Genomic DNA, 21,908 nt, shown 5'->3' on the forward strand with positions numbered 1-21,908 from the left:
GCCTGTAACCCCAGCGACTGGGGAAGCTGAGGTAAGAGGATCGCAAGTTCGAGGCCACCCTGGGAAAATTTAGTAAGATCCTGTCTGAAAATTTTAAAAAGGGCTGGAGATGTAGCTCAGTGCTAGAGTGTTTGCCTAGTGTACATGAGGCCCCAGGTTCAATCCTCAGTACTGAAGAAGGAAAAAAAAAAAAGAAAGAAAAGGGCTGAACTTAACTATGCTGGTGGGAAAAGAGCTTTGAGAGACACTTGATCATACTGTGTTAGCTCCTCTGTGTGATCAAGTGCACACAGTCTGCCAAGCACTTTGCATAGGATACCTGGCATCTGAGGAGAGTGCTGTGATTGGCACAACTGTTCCACCATCGCCTGGAGCCCAGTCACCACCCCCTGGCCTGCACCCCTCTCACAGCCTGGGACCCTGCCCCTCTTCTTGCCAGCTGCAGAGTCCATCCGCTCACACGCAGGATCGCTGATGCCACCATCTGCTCAAAACCTACAGGGCTCCCATCTCACTCGGTGGACACCCACATCCTCCCGTGCATTGCAACCCCCCCCCACCACCACAATCCCACCCCTCTCTCTGGTTCTCACCTGGACAGCCTCTCGACCCTCAGGGTCTTGAGACTAGAACCCTCCTCTAGAAACAGCTACATGGCTCCTCTCTTGCCTCCTTTAACCTTTACTTCAATGTCACTTCTTAGTGAGACCTTACTTGACGGGTCCATTTAATATCTATACTCTTATCCAGGGGCACCCGGACCCTTTTTTCTGCTTTGGCTTTCTCCACAGCACTTATTACTATCAAACACCACAATCATGTTCCTTGCTCGTTGACTTTTCTGTCCTGCACTTCCCCCCCACCGAACACACACTAGAACATGCTCTGGTGGGGTGGAAATCTGTGTCTGTAGCCCCAGTGCCTGGCAATAGCTCAACAGAGCCTTGTTACATGAACAAACACAAAAATCCATGCACATAGGGTGTGAGGTGACTCTACAGACATCTTCACAAATTAAGCTGGAACCGGGCACACCCCTGTCATCCCACAGACTTAGGAGGCCAAGGAAGGGGGATCACAAGCTTGAAAGCGGCTTGGACAACTTAGGGAGACCCTGTCCCAAAATAAAAAATAAAAAAAGAACTGGGGACCTAGCTCAGTGGTAAAGCGCCCCTGGGTTCAATCGAGAGAGAGAGAGAGAGAGAGAGAGAGAGAGAGAGAGAGAGAGAGAGAGAGCATTTCCTCTCCTCTGCAAGACCTCAAAGCCCTGTGCAGTGAGGAGGATCCAGGGATCCAGGAAGGCAAGTGGTCCCCACCCGTCTGACCCGAACCAGGCCAATCAAGTCAAGGAACAAAGGGCACAGGTCCGCTGGAATGTGCAGGACCCTGCAGAGGGGCCCCGGCACCACCCGGGGAGCTCTTCTGGTCTGCTCCCATGGCCAGTCATGGGGTTGAGCCTCCATCGCTGCCCGGGAGCCGAAAGGCATTGGCCTGTCATCTGCTAGGTACCTGGGAGAGGACTTGAGGAGACTGACGTGACAGCCCAGTGAGTGATATCCAGGTGCCCGAGGGTTAGGTTCTCCTTGAGAAGACATGGCTATCAGTAGTGACTTCCAACTCCAAGTGACAGTGACCTTGAAATCCACTTCCAGGGTCTCCACGGCCTGGTTTTGGAACGAGGGGTAGAGAAGATTTCCAGATTACAGATGAGAAACCTGAATCTCAAAGGGACTGTGTAGATTATGTACCCTGTCCAAGGTCACTACAAAGTCAAGATGCCACCTGTGTTCACCGCTATATCCCTACCCAGAACCATACCCATTGACTAAATGCATGTTTAACTGACATGGTGGCCTTTGGGTTCACCATGCCTGACTGTCTCCTAAACTAGCTGGTTCCACAAACCTAGTGTCCCTGCCATTCATGCTGCATCTCCTCCAAAGCCCAGTCTGGTGCTGGGCACCAGGGGTTGCTCTGGGGATACCAGCCCAGCCTCCTGAGCCGACATACGGGACCCTTGCTCCCGGCCAGCAGGGGGCGCACACACATTGTTTTCAGGCGGACTTTTCCCCAACCTCCCCGCCCCCTCCACAGTCCTTCCTTCCCGATTGAGTGGCGTGTGAGACAGAAAGGGCCCCACTTGAACCAGCCTGTTTAATGTCAGGAGGCTTCAAATTGTGCCGCCTTCCCCAGCAGGCGGCCCTCTGGGTGTGTGGGACCTGAGATTTAAGGAGCAACCCCAGGCACCAATGCTAAGCACCTGACACCCACTATCTCATGGATCATCGGAAATACCAACACCATCAGTTTTCCAAGTAGACTACTATGGTACTAGTTCTACCCATTTTTCAAATGAAAATACTGAGGCCTGGGGTTGTCAAGGGACATGTCACCCCCAGCCTTTCTTCTTCCAGGGCATGGGCCCAGGCAGGGGTCTCGGCAGGGGCCTGGACTTCTGGAGAGGGCTGAAGTGAAGGAACCCTTCTCAGAAGAGAAATGGCTCTTGCCCCAGTTCTGCCCTGTGCCTGCCTCCTCGTGGTCCGTCACTGTTCCCCGGGCTCTGGGCAGGCACCCTGAGCAGGCCTGCCAGCTCCTTGCTGTGCCCGTGGGGCTCCCAGGGGCACTTCTTCCTGGTGTCAGTTCCAGCCAGCTGGCACACACTTGGGGGAGTGTCCTGAGCCAACGGGGGGCGGGGAAGGATTCACTGCGTGTCACTTGGGGCTAGCTAGCCTACCTCTGCCGCCATTTTACACGCAAGGAAGCTCTGAGAGAGGAGGGACTTGCCTAAGGTCACTGAGCTGCGCCGGCAGAGCCAGGTCTGGAAGCCCAGTCTTTCTTCAGGCCTCAGAAGATCATGCCTCAGGGGCCTGGAATTGCCTCCTGCCCACCCCCAGCTCCCACCACACCCCTGCCATGCTCCAGGGCAAATCCTACCCAGGCCTCTCCCCCGCCCACCTGCTCCCTCTTCCCAGAGCCTTTCCCCGCTGCCTCAGAGCCACTGGCTGGCTTTAATTAGCCTGGGGCACAAGCCTTCTATTCCTGGTCAACCTGCCTCATCTCCCTGGAAGCAGGTCCAGGCAATGCACAGGGCCCTGGACCAGATGAATTTGAATCTGACTGGGCCCCTAATCAGCAGTGTGACTCAGGGAAGTCACCTTACCTCTCTGGGCCTCAGTTTCCCCTCTGGTCTGGATCAGGGTTTTGCAGACTACACAAGTTGTGTGCATCAGTGCAGAACGAACAGACAGGGCCTGCCCACTGTTCCCTTGAGGGTGAGGGCTCCCTGCTCCCCGCTTCTCTTCCTTAAATACTTAGGCAGTGGAGAGGAGTGCAGAGAGAAGTTTAAAAACCATTTTGAGATCCTTTCTATTCTGTTCTTACTCTTAGTATCTCTCAAATCCTTAGCAGCTGATGGAAACATGGCATCTTGCATAAAGGATCGTCAATCATGCTCACTCCCCTTCTCCCCTGCCTCCCATCCTCGATAAATACTTGGTGGGCAGAATCTAGTGTCAATGACTTGACTCAGGGCCACCCTGACCTTGGCTGGCAGAGGAGGTGGCAGGAACAGGCTTTTTAGTGAAGGTGAGATGGGCAGGAAGATGTACAGCTCTAATTCCAGCAACTTAAGAGGCTGAGGCAGGAGGATCACACTCAAGGCAACTTAGCAAGACTCTGTTTCATAATAAAGTGAGAAGGTCTGGGACGCAGCTCAGCAGTGGAGCGCCCCTGGGTTCAATCTCTAGCACCCCTCCCCCGCAAATGGTGACGCTGACTTTTAAAAAGCTGGCCTTGATTGCCCCTGTCCACAGCCTCTAAGGCCCACCTCCTCCAGGCGCCCTCCTGGCTTACTACTGAAGTGAGCCACTGCCTGTCCCGCATGGTGCTGCAGATGCTACAATGTCCTCGCACAAATCCTGTCCTGTCCCCTGCTTCCAGGGCCGCCCACAAGGCTGGGGCAGGCTTGAGTCTGGCAGACCCGGGGAGGCTGAGCTCTCTTGGAATGAGATTCAGAAGGGCTGTGAGCTGGCATGAGCAAAGCCCTGTGGCCTGGTCAGCCAGCCAAAGCCAGGCAGGCTGCCCGGCCCCGGGGCCCCCAGGCTGCAGAGGTCGGCAGGCTGCTGGGCGCCCTGAGAGGGGACAGCCTTGTGTGCCCTGGTGGAGTCCCAAGCTCTTCTCCACATCCTGCGGGTGTCAGTTCTGCTTCCAAGCCCTGGCTCCTCCCGGGGCCACGATTAGACTCTAGCCTTCATCCTGCAGCAGGCCTCCCACGCCCCAGGGCTAGCAGGGACCACCCCACGGCACAAGCGAGGCCGCCACAATTAGAAAGGCCTGTGCGTGCAACGCGGAACGCTGATCAGGGTGGGAGGAGGCAGGAGCAGGCAGAGGAGGGCCATCAGGCGCTCCCAACATCATGCTTGAATCTTGTCATCGTCATCGCTGTCCCCATTCAGCACCCACCCTCCTCAGAGCTACTCCAACAACCCCTCCTTACCCGCTGCTGCGTTGCATTCACCTCACAATATCTCAGCAGGAAAGTCTTTAATCTTTAAGAACCTACTGTGTGCCAGGCACTGTTAGGTAGTCTGTAAACTGGATTTCATTGAGTCAGCACAACAAACCTGTGGAGTTGATCAGTTCAGATGCTTTTGGCTGCAAGTCCCAGCAATCTTGGTTCTCCTGAATTGTGTCAGGAGTTCACCAGTGAACAATGAAGGAATTGATGATCTGGGGAAGTGGTCCAGAGGTGGGTGGCTACAGGGCAGGGTCATCCAGCTGCTAAACTGTGCCACAGCACTAAGTTTTGTTGACGTTTCTTTCAATTCTACCATCTTTTCAAAGTTGGCTAGGATCTCCGAGTAGCTGCATTCATGATAGCAAGATGGCTGCTGTGGCCCCAGCCATCACTTCAGTTATAGTATCCAACTACAAGAAATTGTTCCTCTTATATTTTTCCACCCAGTTCTGGGGATCAAATCCAGGGCTCCATCCATGTTAGGCAATTGCTCTTCCACTAAGCTGCATCCCCAGTCCTCTTATTTTTTTTATTTTTTATTTTTTATTTTTATTTTTTGTGGTGCTGGGGATTGAACTCAGGGCCTTGTGCTTGCAAGGCAAGCACTCTACCAACTGAGCTATATCCCCAGCCCTCCTCTTATGTTTTAAGATCAGGGAAATATTTCCTAGAACAGCCTCCCTGACACACACCTTATTTACCAGAACTGGGTCACAAATTCATCCCCAAACAATTCCCTGGCAAGGGGAATGGGGTACAAGATTAGTTTAGACTGATTAGGATTTCTTCCCCAAGGCATGTAGGTGAAGGAATGAATTCATGGGAGTGTTGGGGTGGGGGAGATTCAGGGCACCAAAGAAGAAAGCAAAAATGATATTAGATTGTAATCAACGATGTCCGCTGCACAGGTAATATTGTTAGCTCCATTTTACAAATGGGGAAACTAAGGCTAAGGGTAATGAGTTAGGTCATCACTTAAAGACACAAGAAGAGGCCAAATTAGAATGTGAACCAGGACTAGTTGACTCTAAAGCCCAGGTTTTTGCTACTACAGGATGTACCCAGCACTGCTCCATTCCTATTTGTGAATAAGATGTTCCAAATTCTTGCTGGGACAGAGAAGTCTATAAATAATGTATATGTCTACTCATATATCACTTTACTGACAATCAGATCACATGATAAAAATTTATCTGCAGTTACATTTATTTGGCTGACATTTATGGAGAGCCTTCTACTAAATGACTTTGGGTGTAGAAAGATGATCCTAGCCTTGAACTTCAGTGAGTCCCAAAGAAGGGATGTGATATGTGCAGACTGCCCCTAAAACACACAGCTCGGGAATGCTGAAGTCCAGTTTCATGGGAAAGGTTAAAACACCGGGGTTTTGAAGGATGCATAGAAGTTTGCTCAGTGAAGAAGGAGGGGAAACATTTTTTGCAGACAGAGAAAAAGAGCCCTGCAGAGACCTGGGGCTTGAAAATGTGTATCGGGTTCAAGGAACAAGAATGAAGGCGGGCAGGAAGTATTTAGGGGAGAGAGAGAAGCCGGGGGCGGTTTCCCAGGGGACTTGTGTTTTCAGCGATGGAGTCCATCTTGATCCTGTAAAGCATCTGGAAGCTCTGTGAACAGGGAAGCAAAGAGATTGTGTTGTCTACTTTTGAAAACTGGAAACACACTAATCAACTCAAGTGAACACGAGTAAGTGGGCAACAGAGAAGGGGACTTGGTGGCTCAGATGCAGATGTGCAAGCTCAACAAAAACAGTCCAGTGTAAGTTCAGAGATGTCACTGAGACGACGAGGTGCTGGCCCCAGCATCAGCACCATGTCCCCACTGGACCTGGAGTCAACATTCCTGTCCAGGGACCTGTGGGAACTTCTCAGAGCTTCTCGAAAGTCATAATCCGAACCCAGCTCTGTTTGATAAGGACTCAAGAGTCATGCTAAGTTCAGACATTAGCCAGCACTTGCCAGCTGTGTGTCCTGAGACAAATGACTTAACCTCTCTGAGTTTCAGTTTCTTCATCTATGAAGTGGGGATAATAGCTGGACCCACTTCATTACATGTAGATCAGATGAGATAACGTATTAAACACTTAGCACTATGCCCAGCACCTAAGAGGTGACTATGGCTTGTCGCTGTTGCTATTAATATTCCAAAGCCTGTACTGTTAAGTACCTTTCCAACCTGCTGTGGGTGTGCTTCCTGGAGTCAGCCTGTCCCTGGATAAGAAGTAGAGAGATTTTACTGCAGAAACTGCAATGGTGTTATTGGTTAAGTCTTTAAACTAAGCAGCAAACAGAGCTTTGTCCTCCAGCCTGGGAGTCTAACTGTTCCCTCCTTCTGAGCCTCTGGCTAGAACCAGGAGAAGCTGCTCCCCTTGAAGAGTGGCAGGCAGCTCTGCCTGGGCAGCGGGGTGATGGAGCTGTTTCTGCCTCCTCTGCCCTTGACCCAGGCTGAACAGAGTGCATTTTCGGGAGATAGGAGCTTCTGGCCTTTCCAGAGATGTCCATCAGCCCCACTGGGTTCGGGCCCCGTGCCTGGATGTCCCCCCAGAGCTTTCTGGTTTGGGAACAGATGTCTCCCACACACACGTGCGAGAGGCTTTGTGGGCGTTTGGGGGCCCAGATGCATCTGTACCTGAAGGAGCTGGGGACGGACACCACCCTCTGTAGCCATAGTCCAAGGAGGACTTTTGTCCATGTCATGGGGCACCTGGGCGGGGCCCTGCCTGCCGGGTGCGTGCAGACTCTGGACACTTCTCCAGCCCCATCTGGGAGTGTTCTGCAGGCAGAAATCGCAAGTCCTGCTAACCAGAAAGGAAAGCCAAGTTCCACCCCTGGCACCCAGCTGTTCCCAGCATAGCTCCTGGAGATGGGGCTTTAGTTCACGACTGACCTCAGGGGCAGCTGAGACAACAAAGGGCCCACAGGGGTCAGAACAGGCACCTTGGTTTCAGCACTTTTGGATGCTCACAGATCTCCCTGGCGCTGTCTGCCCTTCTGCCTGGCTGGACTCTTGCATAAGACCTGGCTGCCCCCAGCTCTGTCTCTCTGGAAAACATGGCCAGCCCCCTCCCGAGAACTCAAAACACAGACAATCCTTACACATTTTCCTGGAAACGTTCTATAGCTGCAGCCTGGGAAAGCTTCCAAAAGTTTCCCCAAACCAAAGATAACAATAATAATCAAAGAGAGAGAGAGAGAGAGGAGAGAGAGAGAGGTGAGGGAAGAGCGAGGCTTGGGTGTTTTGTTGATTAATGTTCAAGGGAGCCGATGTGGATTGTAGCAAGGAGAAAGGAAAAGGGTTTTCCAGGTCAACTTAAACATTTGTGCTGTTTTCTTGAAAGGCAATTTCAAAGTTGCTAGCCTCTCCAAAGCGATGTTTTGGAATTTACCCAGAGGTCAAAAACTTACCCTTCCTTCCCCATCTGGAAGGTTTTCACGCCACAGCCCCAGCGCATTCCTGAGTGCTGGCTCCAGAAAGGACGGCTTCCCAGTCTTCCCACATTCCCTGCCCTGCCTCACCCTGCTGACCTATGAGGAGTCCTGTTGGCTCCACCCCAAACAGCTGCATTCCAGCTGTGGAACGATTAGGAAATATTCAGGAATCCTCCGGCTGGAAAGGTAAATGAGGAATGTGTTCTAGTGACAGCTGAAGGCTGGCTAAGGTCTGGAAACAGAGAAGCCCAAGGCACAGACAAGGGTGTCCCTTACAATTCCATGGCAGAAGAAACAGCTGTTCACGCGCAGAAAATGCATGTTAAGAGGCCTTACAGATACAAGTGCTGACCAGACTGAACTCCCCTACTGGGAAATGCAAGAATGAAACTCAAACTCAAACATATTTGTGTGTGTGTGTGTGTGTGTGTGTGTGTGTGTGTGTGCGTTTGTACCAGGGATTGAACCCAGGGGCACTTAACCACTGAGCCACATCCCCAGCCCTTTTTATTTTTTTATTTAGAGATAGGGTCTCGCTAAATTGCTTAGGACCTTGCTAAATTGCTGAGGCTGCCCTTGAACTCCCAATCTCCTGCCTCAGCCTCCCTAGCCACTGGGATTACAGGCGTGTGCCACTGTTCCCGGCTTGAACGTATGTGTGAAGATTCAAAAATGTCTTCACTTGCTCCTGAGCTGTCTTTTTAATCACAGCACAATGTTTTACTCAACACGAACCTTTGGAACAATGGGGAAACAACCTGAGGTTGGCAATTTGCCAATGGATCTTGACTTCGACTGGCAGGTTACAGCAGCCTGTTAGAAGCAGAAGAGGGGTGACAGTCTCCTAGAAGTTTCCCTGCCCTTCCAAGGATTGTGACTTTGCCCGAGAATTCAGATTGAGGGGGCCTGGGAGACAAACTGGCATCCTTTAAATGCATAGGCATTGGCCGGACTGGGCTGGGCTGAACAAATGGCTTTTCAGACAGCTGAAGCCCTCAGCAACTGTCAGCACAACTGCCACCAAGCTCTCCTGGTTGTGGTCCCTGGGATGTGGCAGCATCAGCACTACCTCCTGGGGCTACATTGTGGACACTCAAGTTAAGGACAGTCCACCTCACTACCTGGCTTTGAGCAACTGCAGCTGCTGCCTAGATCCAGGTTGCTGTCTTATCTTGGCTCTTGGGCTTCTCTGCCTTTTCCCTGGCACAGCCAGCCAGCAACAATTAATGGCCATAGGCATGCTTTGAGAATCCGGTATCTGGGGGAGTGAGGAATTCCATGAAGTCTTCCATCAATTCCTGGTGCTGAAAGCAGATATGAAGAAGTCATGGCCTGTGTCCCAGCGGGCCACCAGCTGTGGGGAAAGCACCTGTCTCCTCACTTCTTCCAGCTCCTATTCTCCCACTTCCAACACTCCTGCTGCTCACCTCTGAATGCCTCCAGGGCCAGGCACCCTGTCCAGTGCCTACAATCCCAGCAGCTCAGGAGGCTGAGGCAGGAGGATGGCAAGTTCAAAGCCAGCCTCAGCAACTCAGCAAGGCTCTAAGCAACTTAGTGAGACCCTGTCTCAAAATGAAATACCAAAAGGGCTGAGGATATGGGTCAGTGGTTCCCTTAACCAGCACCCTTGGGTTCAATCACTGGCACTCCCCCCCTCCCAAAAAGAATGAATGCCTCCAGGGTCACCGCCGCCTCCCCCACCCCAATGGCCTCACCACCCACTTCCTCTAGGTCTTTCCATAGTGCAGCCCACAGAGTTGCCTTGGAGAGTGTCCCCCGCCCCCCGCCACCGCCAGAGTACTCCTTGGGGCTTCTGGACCCTAGAAGGAAAGCACCAGGAAACCCCAAAATGTTCTCCTGCTGAAAACAATGGCTTCCAGGGTCTGCGCCAGACACACTCACAGCGCTTGAAATAGACTCATTGTCCTCTTGCACAACATCCAGGAATTTGGTGAAACTCATCATTTTTCAGGTTACCGATAATGTAAGTTTGGAAACTGAAACAGGAAGGAACAGGCCGAAAAAGCTTTTATTCAGCCCACAGCGGTTCTCTCTCCAGATGCAAGATAGTTTTTTTTTTTGTTTTTTTTTTTTTCCAGCAGTACTTTGGTGGGGTTAAAATTAGCTGGCAGCATTCTGATCACATGCTAGACAACAAAACAAAAGGGAATTGTTCCCCTGCCGCTCCTGAACTGGCCCAGGACAGACCTTCCTAATCCATGGATTTCTGGGAAGCCGGCCCTTCAGCCCTGTGGGAGAGGGGCCACATCGCCTACACCCCTCCGCAATGCCCCTGCTGTAGCAGGGCGGAGCAGGACAAGGACGAGGCTATTTCCAATCGTGGGGCTCCACTCCTCTGGGAAGGCACTCAAGGACCCCAAAATGGCTTTTGCAAGTCTTCTCACTGCAGCTGACAAATAAGCAATCATCACAGGACAGAGAGGAAGGGTAACATCTGAAACATGAACCTGGGCATGCGTCGCTTTGGGGAGCACTTGGCTGCTGCTGGCAGGATTAGAACATAAAAAGAATACATCTGAGCTAAAGGTGGCGAGCACTTAGGACAGATTCTCTATCTCTGGACCCTGATGATAGGGACGCGTCATGATCTGCTTTGTTCTTCCAGCTTAAAACTGTGACCAGAAGCCCTGAGTTAAAAATACAGCCTCTGATTCACACACAGTCAGGAAACATGGTTGAGCTCAGTACAGAAACATGTCCGTCAACCTGGGAAAGGAATCACCACCACGAAATATGCTTTTGGCTTGCCAAAGCTTAGCAGCTGCGAGAGCCACAACCCAGCTGCCTGTGCTGTCTGGGGAAGGTGTGTGTGTGTGTGTGTGGCGTGTGTGTGGGGGGTGTGCTTTCTAAATCACCTGATCTGCTTCCAACTCCAGCTTAATTCCAAGTCGAACCCCATCTCGAAATGTCTCCAGGGCCAACTACTCCTAAAAATCGCATTTTAACACTAACCTTCAGTTCTGTGCCTGCCAGCAAGGTGAAGCAGATGGCTTTTGTTGATTAATTTATTTATTTGGAAGGGGCTACTTTGGAATCAGGAAATTCCAGCGAGACAGAGTGCATCGCCTTGACCATGATTGCCGTGACAATCATGAGCAGACACCCAGAGAGAGGCAGGTTCAAAGAAATTGCAGCTAAGCCCCAGGAAGGGCGGGGGGTGGGGGGGCGCTGTCAGTCTCCCTGCTGTCCAGGCTGCTGCGTGTCAGCCCTACACTTGGAAGAAATACCTCCTTTGGTTTCCCATTCCATGGTATTCAAGGACTTGTGTGAGCAATGGAGGGTCCCCTTTGTCAAAAAGGCTTCACAAACCAAACAGGCCTGTGACTTGTATCTAAACTTGAAACCCTAGTTATTCAGACAGACCCAAACAGAAATCTCCAGGGCCTGACCGCCCTGCACATAAAGTCCTCTTTAATTAACATACACCATTTTTCAGTGGAACACCCTCAAGGTGTTAAAAGTACATAAAGGTCTGAAAGCTGAAACCCTAGGTAAACAGTGCGCTGAAATATATTTAGGAGAAAACATTGAAAGCCACATGAAAAATACATTCCCTTCCTGGGATGTTAACAAAGGTTTAGGTTCAGGAAACCTTTAGGAAATAGTGAGAGAAGAAGGAATACTGCTCACCTTTTTTACCCCCAATGTAAACAAATCACTACAGCTCTTTGGTTTCCATAGGCCTTGGCTGGAGTGAAGAATTTCATTTTTTCCCCATTAAACAGGCCACCCGGAGAGCTGGCATTACAGACCTGAAAATATCCCAAATCTGAACGTGCTATTTTGTTTTCGTACATTGAATCAGACTGTGTTTCAAATGGCAGCTTGTACCAAATGGGGGGGGGGGTGCGGGGTGCCGCAGTCATGCAGCTGGTCAGTGCTCACAGTCACCTGAAATCACAGCATAAATGACAGATGGGCTTCACCTTGGCTCACCCACTGTCTTGTCTCCGACAGAAACATACCCTCTGTCATGGTTGCCCAAGGTGATGTCATGTCATTCTAAAGCCCGTGGTTCCCAGGGACTTGGTTTCCTCTGCTGCAATAAGATGCTTTCTGAGAGAACCAGGTTTCCTGCAGGCTCAGGGTGGGGAGGAAGGAACAAGGGAAGGACAGGCAACCACTCTCCCTAAGATGGATGCTGGATGATGTAAGTGGCTGGCTAAAATATCTGGCAGGCTTGCAGTTTTAAGTTGCCAGCTAAATATTATTAAAAAGATAAAATACACGCAAACTGTGCAGAATGTAGGGCTGCTGTGTTTACATCCGGGTTTTGATGACTCAAAGACTTACACTTGGGCTTGCTGAAAAGCTCTATTAAAAACACAGCTCTGTGAAAGCCTCCAGGGAGCAGGAAGAAGGGCTGGTGGGGGAGGGGGCCGGTGATCGACCGAGGACAGAGTTAGGACTGTGCTCCTGCCTAGCACTTAGCGCCAGGGACGCGCTTAGGGGTTAACCTCCTCTCGGCTTGGGGACCAGAAAGGGGAGGGTTAACCTTTTTCCAGAACATTTATTTCACCATCTCACTGACTAGAGGGAGGAGGGGCGGGAGGGAGGGAGCGAGAGCCTGCCGCGCTGAGAGGCTGCGGATCACAAGGCCATTCTGATAGCCTCCTGTCCCCATGGCAACTGCAACGGCATTTATCAGTTCCTTCTGCGCACAGGCACGGCAAATCTGCATTGCACATGGCAGGCTTCCAGCATTTCAAATGAAAGAGCACTTTGAACGGCTGCCAAGTTTGGAAGGAGCAGAACTGTCAGGGCTGCTTAAAGCTGGCAGTTTATACTGGGGAGGTTTTCGCTTCCCAGAATCCTCCAGGCCTGGCAAGCTGCCAAGTACTTAGCGGAAGCTAAAAAGTAACTCGCTCCCTTCCCTCCCCGCCCTCCCCCTGCTCGGCCCCCCCTCCACACCATTCACCGCAGTGCTCCCAAAATTTTCCACATGTCCTGTGTCACCAGTGCAGACTGTACAATGAAAACCAGAACACACTGGCCGCCCACCATCGGGCTTTTCTTCATAATGGGGGTGGGGGGATAGGTTGGGAGGAGAGACTGACAGTCAAGCTGGGTCCCCGGTACCTGCCATAACCCCATAACCACTGGGTGGGAACGCCTGTGGTATGTGTGCCTTTCGGCCTTAAAAATACATTAATAAAAATCAAAATAAAAGCCGCTTCAGAAGCAAGACACCCTGAGCGCTGGGTGGGGAGGGAGGGAGGGTCGGGGAGGTGGGTTTTGGCTGGATGGTTTGGAGCTGCATGTAGGGGTTGGGAATGGAGGTTCTGCAGGCAAATGCAAAATGTTGTTCATCTCCAGCTTTTCTATGAGCTGTGGGGAGAGGGTTGTTATTGCGAGCTGAGCTGTTTCTGGAGCTTTCCTTGGATCTCTCAGACGTCAAAGCTCTGGGGCCACCGATAGGGAGCTCGGAGATGGTTTTCAATGGAAAGTTTACCAGATAACTTCTGACCGGCATGCACAGCCCCGGAGTACAAGGGCTTCTACTGGCAGAAAGTGGAAATTGGCATAGTGTTTGCTGTGCTGATTTTTTTTTTTTTTTTTTTTTTTTTTTTAATGAAAATCTACACTGAGATCAAGGGCTTGGGCTTTATTTTCCAGCACAAATAGAACGAAAATTGTCTGCCGCTTAGGCGGTTGGATAGAGTTCAGGAAAACTATGTCTGGCATTAATTCCAAAGTGGAGGTTTTGGTTCAAGCGAGGCCCATTAATTTCAGTAAACTGTTTTCACTAGTCCAGACCCTGCTGTGCAAGGACTATTTATTACCTTTTGCTAACCTGATGTCTGCAGAGTTGTAAAGCAAAGGGAAAAAAAAAAAAAAAAAAAAAATCCAGGATGGAGATATCTATATCTTGGATCAAATGGGTTTTGCACCTTCCCTTTGGGGGTCATGTTTTATGGGGAGTTTTCTATCCATGGCTTTTCTTTATCAGTGCCATTTTTAAAAATCCATCTTGCAATGAATTAGATAAAAATCCTGATGGAGAGGAATCTGTTGAGAGCAAATACCCATCTCTGCCTCCTTCCGAAGGGCACCTCCCAACCAAGGGATGTTTTGTGTGTCTATCCCAGGCTTCCAGGCCCAAAGTCCAGGGCAAAGCCCTGCCACAATTCACCCTGATGGTCAGGTCTAAAACACACCAAGACAGTCGATTTTGGCATTTGTTCTCCCTTAGGAATTTTCCTAGCTGCCTTAGAAAAGCACATAAATTACTTCCCCCTCCCTCCCTTTTTTCCATGCTTTCTCTCTTCATCCCCCCCCCCCCAGTCCATCTTGATGTCATTTCAAAAAGAAGGATGAAAAGAGGAGATTTGTCAGGCAGTCCAGTTTGTGAGTGTGCCTTGCCAAGCCCCCAAACACACACACACATACACACACACACACACACACACACACACACACACACAAATAAAAAACCAGCTGAGAATGTTAATCAGAATTAAAAGCCAGTCAGTACTATTAAAGCATCAAACACAAGACCTGGAGAAGGAGGGGGACTTAGAGAAGGAGGGGGCTGTGGGGGTGGAGTAGAGGGAATGGGAACGGAATATAATTCAGTCCTTTGCGCTGACTTACTAAAATAAAGGAGGGGAGAGGTAGCAGTAGCCCCGATTTGGTCAGCTTGTCAAATGTCAAATTTATCGGTCTTTCCTTTTAACTAACCCCCCTCCCCCGCCCCGACACAGTCAAGTTTTGTGCCGTTCCCAAGTGTGATTAATCTCTGGCAGAGACCAGAAACAGGAGTAGGTTTCTTGGCTGCCCGTCCTGATAAACAATCTGTTCTTGGGAAGAGTAGGTGAAGGGGGCTGAGGCGGGTGATCCGCGGGCCAGGGGTGGGGGTAGAAGAAGAGGGGACGAGGGGACGGCCAGCCCCAGTAAGCCTAGCGGAGGCCCGCCCTCCCCTAAAATCGAGTGTCCCTACCCTGGGCGCGTGGTTTGGGGGGTGGGTCAGGTTTCCTGCCCTTAAGAATGTGAACAGACAGTGGATCCTTTCTTGCTGCCAGCTCAGGACGTCCAGGGAACGTCAGAGGGCCACCGAGGGCCCGGGGAGGGGAGGAGCCGGGAGAGGAGCCCGCGCGCCCAGCATCTTGGGACCCTTCTCTAATGCGCAGGGCGGTACAAACGAGGGCCGCGCGTGCACAGAGGCTGCTTGCGGCCAAGGGAAACCGAGGCAGCGGCGCGGAGGGCGGGGAGGCCTGGGAGGGGTTGGCGGTTGGGGCAAGTACGGTAAAGCGGATCAGGGAAAGCCAGAGGCGGTTCAAAACAAAAGGAGAGACTCGGAAGTCGCTGGGATCGAAGCTCCGGAGGCAAGAAGGCTGGCTGTGGATTTTGCAGTGGGTTTATTGTGTGGGCAACCAGGCAGAAAGCGGCAATATGTAAGAGTGGGGAGGGGGAGAGGAAGTCGGCGGCCAAAGGAAATCAGTGCCTAGAAGGCTGTGCATGGCTGGGATATGTCACCAAGGAGAGCGTAGTAGCACCGACTAGAATAAAAGATGAATGATCGGCCACCTTTTGGAAAAGAAATGTAAAAATATTAATAAGGGCAAGAAACCTGCTTCTTCTCAGTTGAAAAGCAAGTCCATTCCTCACCTCCTGCCTTTCCTCCTGCCCCATCACACATACAGCTCTGGTCTGCCCCTGCATCCAAGAAGCCTGGGCCAGGCTCGCTTTCCTTTGGATTTAATTACATGAAAATGCTGAACAAAAACCTGTAATTACACCCTTAGTCTCTGCCACTCAGGCCCAGCACACTTCCTGCCGAGTTTTGTTTTTTAAAGACGAGGTCATTGCCTCTTTCTTTCCAAATTGGCCAAAACAAAAAAGTAAAAGCCCCAAATAAATCCAACAGCTCTGAGCTCCTCCACCCCGCAGGGGACTTGGGAGGGGACCTCCTTATGTCTCTAGGAGAGATGAGAAGTGAGAGGCCTTCCTGGTGCTATTGTCTTGCTCCTGCTCTTAGGGGAAGAGGCAGTCACTGCTTATTTGCCAGTCAGCCCAGGACAGAGATACTAGGCTGGCCACCCAGGAGGAAACTCTCCAAGGGCAAGGTGAAGAGAATGGACAGGGTTGAGCCGCAGGCCTGGCTTTCTGCTGATTTTACCTGCAAGGGCTCAGCTCTGGAAAAGAGATCTATGACGGTGCTGGCCTTTCTACAGCCCTAGGCATTAACATATGGGATTTCACAGCGAGCCCCTGAAGTAGTGAGAGCAGGCGTTGAGATCTGCATTTGACAGGTGAGGAAACGAGGCCCAGAGAGAATAAATAGATTGCTCTAAGTCAGTCATGTGGCTGGTGGGAGTGTTGAAAAAGCACTGCCTCTCATGGCTTTTGGACTACTGCATCAGGAAACTAGGACACTTAGGAGGAAATGGAAGCTTCTGGATTCTGTGCTGGAGCTGTCTGGCTTGGCTCACCCTTAGATCCCCACCTTGGAGATAGAAAGTGCTCTCTAGATAAATAGATGGATAACGGAATGAATGGGAAATGGAAGGGCACGGGTCAAGGAGTGGGGAATGGAAACCCACCAGGCCTTCTGGCATTTTGAAGTTTCAGCTTTAAAACAACACATAAGTAACAAGAACAGTTTCACACCCACCAGGGACCCATCTAGCCTAGATGCTTTGGACCTGGCCAGAGAGGCACCTTCAGGTGAAAGCAGTCCTTTAGATGGGTCAGGTTGAGGGCCACATTGTGCGCTGCCTTGAGGACACCAGTGATGCCCAGGCCAGGTTTGATGCTTAGAGCTGCGACCTCTTCTAGGCTATCTGTGCTTTAAGGTCAATAGCTTGCCTTGCTTGTCAAGTGGCTCTCATTCCAAGAGCAGGATGGTGTGTATTAGGTGAGTGCCCCCAGTCGGTATGACTTGACTTAAGGTGAGAACAAAGGATGGTCATTTTGTGTGATATGATTTGGGGATCTGGAAAGAGGCTTCTTTCCTTTATAAAATGCTTGCTCTTTGTTGTCCTCCTTCCCCTTCATAGTTCAGCCTGGGGTCTTCCTCAGGTTGTCCTTGAATAAGGGCAACTGGGGAGGTTCCTAAATACTTCAGTGCATCCTAGAGTTTCAGATGGATTTTCCTCCATCACCTCTGCCTGGCGCCAGGGCATAGAAAACCCAGAAAGAAGTTCTATGTGGTGGGGCGAACCTGAAATACCAGCAACACCAGAGGCTGAGACAGGAGGATTGAAGGTGGAGACCATTCACAAATGCAACTTAGAGACCCTGCCTAAAAGGGGCTGGGGGATGTAGTTCAGTGGTTAAGTGTCTTTGGTTTAATCCCCAGTGCAAAAAACAAACAAACAAAAACCAAGAAGGGAGAGAAAGTTTTTAGGTGATGTCAAGGAAATATGAGCACCTAATTTTTCTTGAAGTTCAGTGGTGATTTTTTTTTTTTTTTTTTTTTTTACGCTGGGGATTGAACCCAGTGGTGCTTAACCACTGAGCCACATCCCCCACTCCCACCCCCTTTTTTTCCCTTTTGAGACAGGGTTTCACTAAGTTGCTGAGGCTGACTTTGAACTTGTGATCCTCCTGCTCAGCCTCCCAAGTCACTGGAACTACAGGTGACAGCATGGCTCATTTTAACTCCACAATAACCACTGCTAATTTATGCATAACCTTGCACCTACTGGGACAGTAATGGCATTAACTTCTAAACTCCTGTGGGGAAAGGGGCTTTACTTTCTTGCAGTTTCTTAAAAGCATCTGGGACCCCCAAAAGGCTAGCAACTGGTAAGGTAGGAGGAGGAATGCCAGGTGTACAGTCAGCAAGGCTGGTTTTCAGTAATTTGCGACCACCTCTGTCCCTGCTTTCCTCACCTGTACAGGAGGCTGATGAAAGTAACACCTACCTCACAGGTTGGTGTGGGGATTGGTGAGATAATGTCTGGGAATGTACTTCAGAGTCATAGACAAATGTTGGTCATTAAATTGTTAAAAGTCTATTACATTTTATTGTGTCTTCCACATGTACCAATGAGCAGGCAAAGGAGGCACAGTAATTATTCTCGTTTTACTGAAAAGCAAAGTGCAAGTGATTTGCTCAAGGTCACACAGCTACTTAAGGTCACCAAAATCCAAGTCGAGCAACATAATGTAAATGTGTACCGAATACACGCCCCTTTTCTCTTTCTTCTTAGTGTGGGGTTAACTACCCATTTCAGGAAGTCAAAATATTTTATAAGTCCCGGCCCATTCCGTCCAAACCAGGGGCAGCAGCGATGGCTGCGCGCGTGTACCAGACATGACCCAGGGGTGGCGAGGCCGCCGGGAGGGGCTTCCCGCTGAGGCCCCGCCTTCTGGCGGCCACAGCAGGAAAGTGCCGGCGGCAAAGGGTCTCGGAAGCCGGGAGATGGAAATCCCCTGCTCAATGCGGGCTAGTGCGAACCTCCCGCTCCGTGGAGCCGAGGGTTCGAGGGTGCGCGCACCTGTGGCCTTGACAGTCACCCCGCCTACACTTGTCGTCCAAGGCTTCCTTCTTCGCCACCCCCCTTCTTGGGATTGAGTACTTATTTTAACCCAACCGGGTCGGTGAATAGGTACCCTTGTCTTGCTCTTCCCCCCTTTTTTCCTCTAGGCCACCTCCCTGGGCAGCTCAATCCAGGGTTCCTTTATTTTTGGAACTTTAAAAAAAAAAAATACCCACGAGCTTTTGCTGAGGACAGCGCTGGGCTCCCCAGTGCCCTGGCACACTGGCGAGGAGAGGAAGCCGGGAGGAGGCAAGAGCCAGACGCGACTCCCCCACCCCACCCCACCCCGCCTTTCTTCCCCTCCCGGTTCCCCGCCCCTCCAGGAAGAAAGCAGAGATCTGATCGTTCGTGGAGGCCACTGTGCCAGCACCATCTTACGCCAGCCCTCCCTTTCCTTCTACCCGATTTTGCACAGAGCCCCAGCCTGCCCGCGCGCCCCAGGCTGGGCAGGTCCTGGCGGGCGGTGCAGGCTCGGCTCCCCGGGACTTCTCAGCGAATCACGTTGTTCCTGGGATTTCACGCTCGAGTGGCTCTTGCGTAACCCTATGCCCTGGCCTAAGTTAATACTTTTTTTTTTTTTTTTTTTTAAACACTAGGATTAATCCTTTAGGGAAAGGAAAATACTTCCGCAACGGATCCGGCCCGGGAGTAAATGTGTAAATCACCCTGCAATCTCGATTCCTCCACCCTCCACGGCTCCTTTGCGCGTCTCTGCAGGGCGGGGGGCTCAGATCTCCACCCAGGAGTTCCTGTTGCGCGGGGACCAGGGGCCTTGGGAAGGCCAGAGGAGGGCCCAACCCAGACGTTTGTTTTCATCTACTCTGAGGCAGCTCTCGCAGGCCCAAGAATTGGGTCCTGCTTATTGCGGGGCTGTTACCAAAAAAGGCCTTTCTCTCGCTGGAGTACTTGGCGGCGCGCGTTGCGGCGGGGTGACGCGAGGTTCAACCCGGGCCTCCGGAGCCAGCTGACTGCAGGGATGCCAGTCCAAGAGCACCCCCATCCCCTCCCCATCACTGCCACAAAACGGTGGGAGCAGGGAAGGGCAGGAAGGAGAGCGTACGGAGCTTCGAAATGCGCAGGCTCCTGGCGCTGCTCTCACCGCTGATGTGGGGCGGTGGCGCTCCGAAAGGCCAAGTGGAAAGCTGACCTTTTGCTCCAGTTTAGAGCGGGGTTCTCTCAGACCACTAGCTCAGATGGCAAGCTGGCGGAGACGGCTACAGCGGAAAGGAACTTTGGGGAGACAGTGCTGGCGTTTCGTGCCATGCTATGCTAGTCTTTGCAGTCTCCCAGACCCCAACACTAAAGTGCTGAGTATCTCTGCATATCTTAGGTTGAGGCCCACCCCCCACTTGCCACCTCCCCAGTACTCAGTGCCTTCCTATCTTGGCCACCCTACTGCCGCATGAAGGGAGAAACCAGGGAAATACATCTCCAAAACATTGGAGTTCTTGCCTTTCATTCCCAAAGAGGGCCCTTTCAGACAAGACAGTTAGGAAGCAATTTATGATCATAAGCAATGATGATTCTTTTTGAGGAGAGAGGGGGTCAGGGGTGGCAGGCGTGGAGAGAGTTGGAGTTTTGTTGTTGTTGTTTTTGTTTGCTTTGTCTTTGTGCTAGGTATTGAATCCAGGGCCTCTTAACAACTGAGCCACATCCCCAAACCTTTTTACTGTTTGAGACTGGGTCTCCTTAAGTTGCTTGGGGCCTGGCTGAATTGCTGAGGCTGGCCTCGAACTTATGATCCTCCTGCATCAGCCTCCCAGTTGCTGGCTGGGATTATAGGCACAGGCAACCAAGCCAGGCAAACGCTGTGCTTTTTTAAATAAAAGGATTAGGGAACCATAATGAAAGTTTGTTTAAATGCATGCTGATTTCTAACTCGGTGTATCTGAGTTATGGTGTGTTTGTGTATCCTTTAGTAACAGTGAAGACTGAGACAGGGAGATGGAGACATATGTGTGTGCATACCAAACATAACACTATGACATAGGATCCAACTTGCTTTCTCTAGCTGCCTGGCTGGAGGGTTGTGGCTAAGTTGCTATTTCTCCAGTATTTTTGGTTCAATAAAGGGAAGGGCTGAATAAATAATGTAAAGAAATGGGTCAACCAGTCAAGCCAAAACTAAGGAACCCCAGGCTGACAGGGATGTCAAGCCATTTCCTAGCCCTATGTTTTGACTCACTCCAGGATACTGAGTGTGGTGTGGGGAGGGCTGAAGTCTGGGAGGTGAGGCAATGCTCTGGAGCTGCCCTCTGCAAAGGAATCATTCCTCTGAGCCAGCGGCCAGGCAAAGTTTATTATTGCTCTGGAGTGCACAGTGAGCACACTGTTTTGCAAAAACAGAAATCTGGCTGCTTTAAGATGAAAGAGGGGCTCCCTAAGGGCTCTTGCTTCCTCCTTTCTCCCTATCCTTAGAAACTCCCCTTTCTTTTGCACCTGGGGCCCCAGAATAAGTGAAAGATCTGGGTGCTGGTGAGTGGGAGATTGGAGGAAGGTTCTAGAGATTGAGTGTCAAAATAAAAATAAGTATTTCTTGTTGATTGAACTGAATTTTATTATAGTAGTAATAGTGATAAGAATAATGACCCTTATGTTTTATGCACCTTTAAAAATACTTTTTACCTGTCAGCCAGCAATAGAACCAATACCAATATAAAAAATGCCAATAATAACCAACACTTGCTGGCAGCTTCCTGAGCGACCCACACTCTGCTCTGTATACTGTATGTTGTATTTATGTTACAGTCTGTAGCAGTAGCAGATCCTCTACTTCTGTATATGGAAGAATTCCTTGGCACAATCTTGGAAGGGGAGGCTGGGGGGTGGTTGTGAAGGTGCATTTGCATAGCACTTTACATAGGATTATATATAACAAAGAATGGGGCACTGATGGGAATTCTGAGTATCCCAAACACCTCTGACAGCCTAAGCTTATGAAAGCCACCTCTCCAAACAGATTTACTGGCTTGGATCCAAGCTATCGCTCCAAATGTTGTAGGCAAGTTATTTAACCTCTTTACTTTCCTGGTCTGCAAAATGGAGTCGACAGAATCAACCTTGTAGATAATAATAAGGGTTTAATACAGATAATACACACTTAATAATGTAGATATAATACTAAGGCTGATGCAAATAATCACTTTGTACAGTGTCTGGCCCTTACTAAACCTAAGTAACAGTTCCTTTTTTTTTTTTTGGCGGTGCTGGGGATTGAACCTGCAGGGCCTTGTGCTTGGGAGGCAAGCACTCTACCAAGTAAGCTACCTCCCAAGCTCAAGAGTTACTTCTTATTATGAAACCAATTAAAATCTCAGTCCTAACAAGTTGGAAGCTATCATTCCATTTTACAGAAAGACAATAGAGGTTATGTAAATAACTAGCTCAAGGTTGGAAAAGAAATCCCAACCCTGGGCAGAATCCGATTCCATTCCATTGCCT

Source organism: Sciurus vulgaris, assembly GCF_902686455.1.
Source record: "Sciurus vulgaris genome assembly, chromosome: 2".
NCBI classification, from domain to species: Eukaryota; Metazoa; Chordata; class Mammalia; order Rodentia; family Sciuridae; genus Sciurus; species Sciurus vulgaris.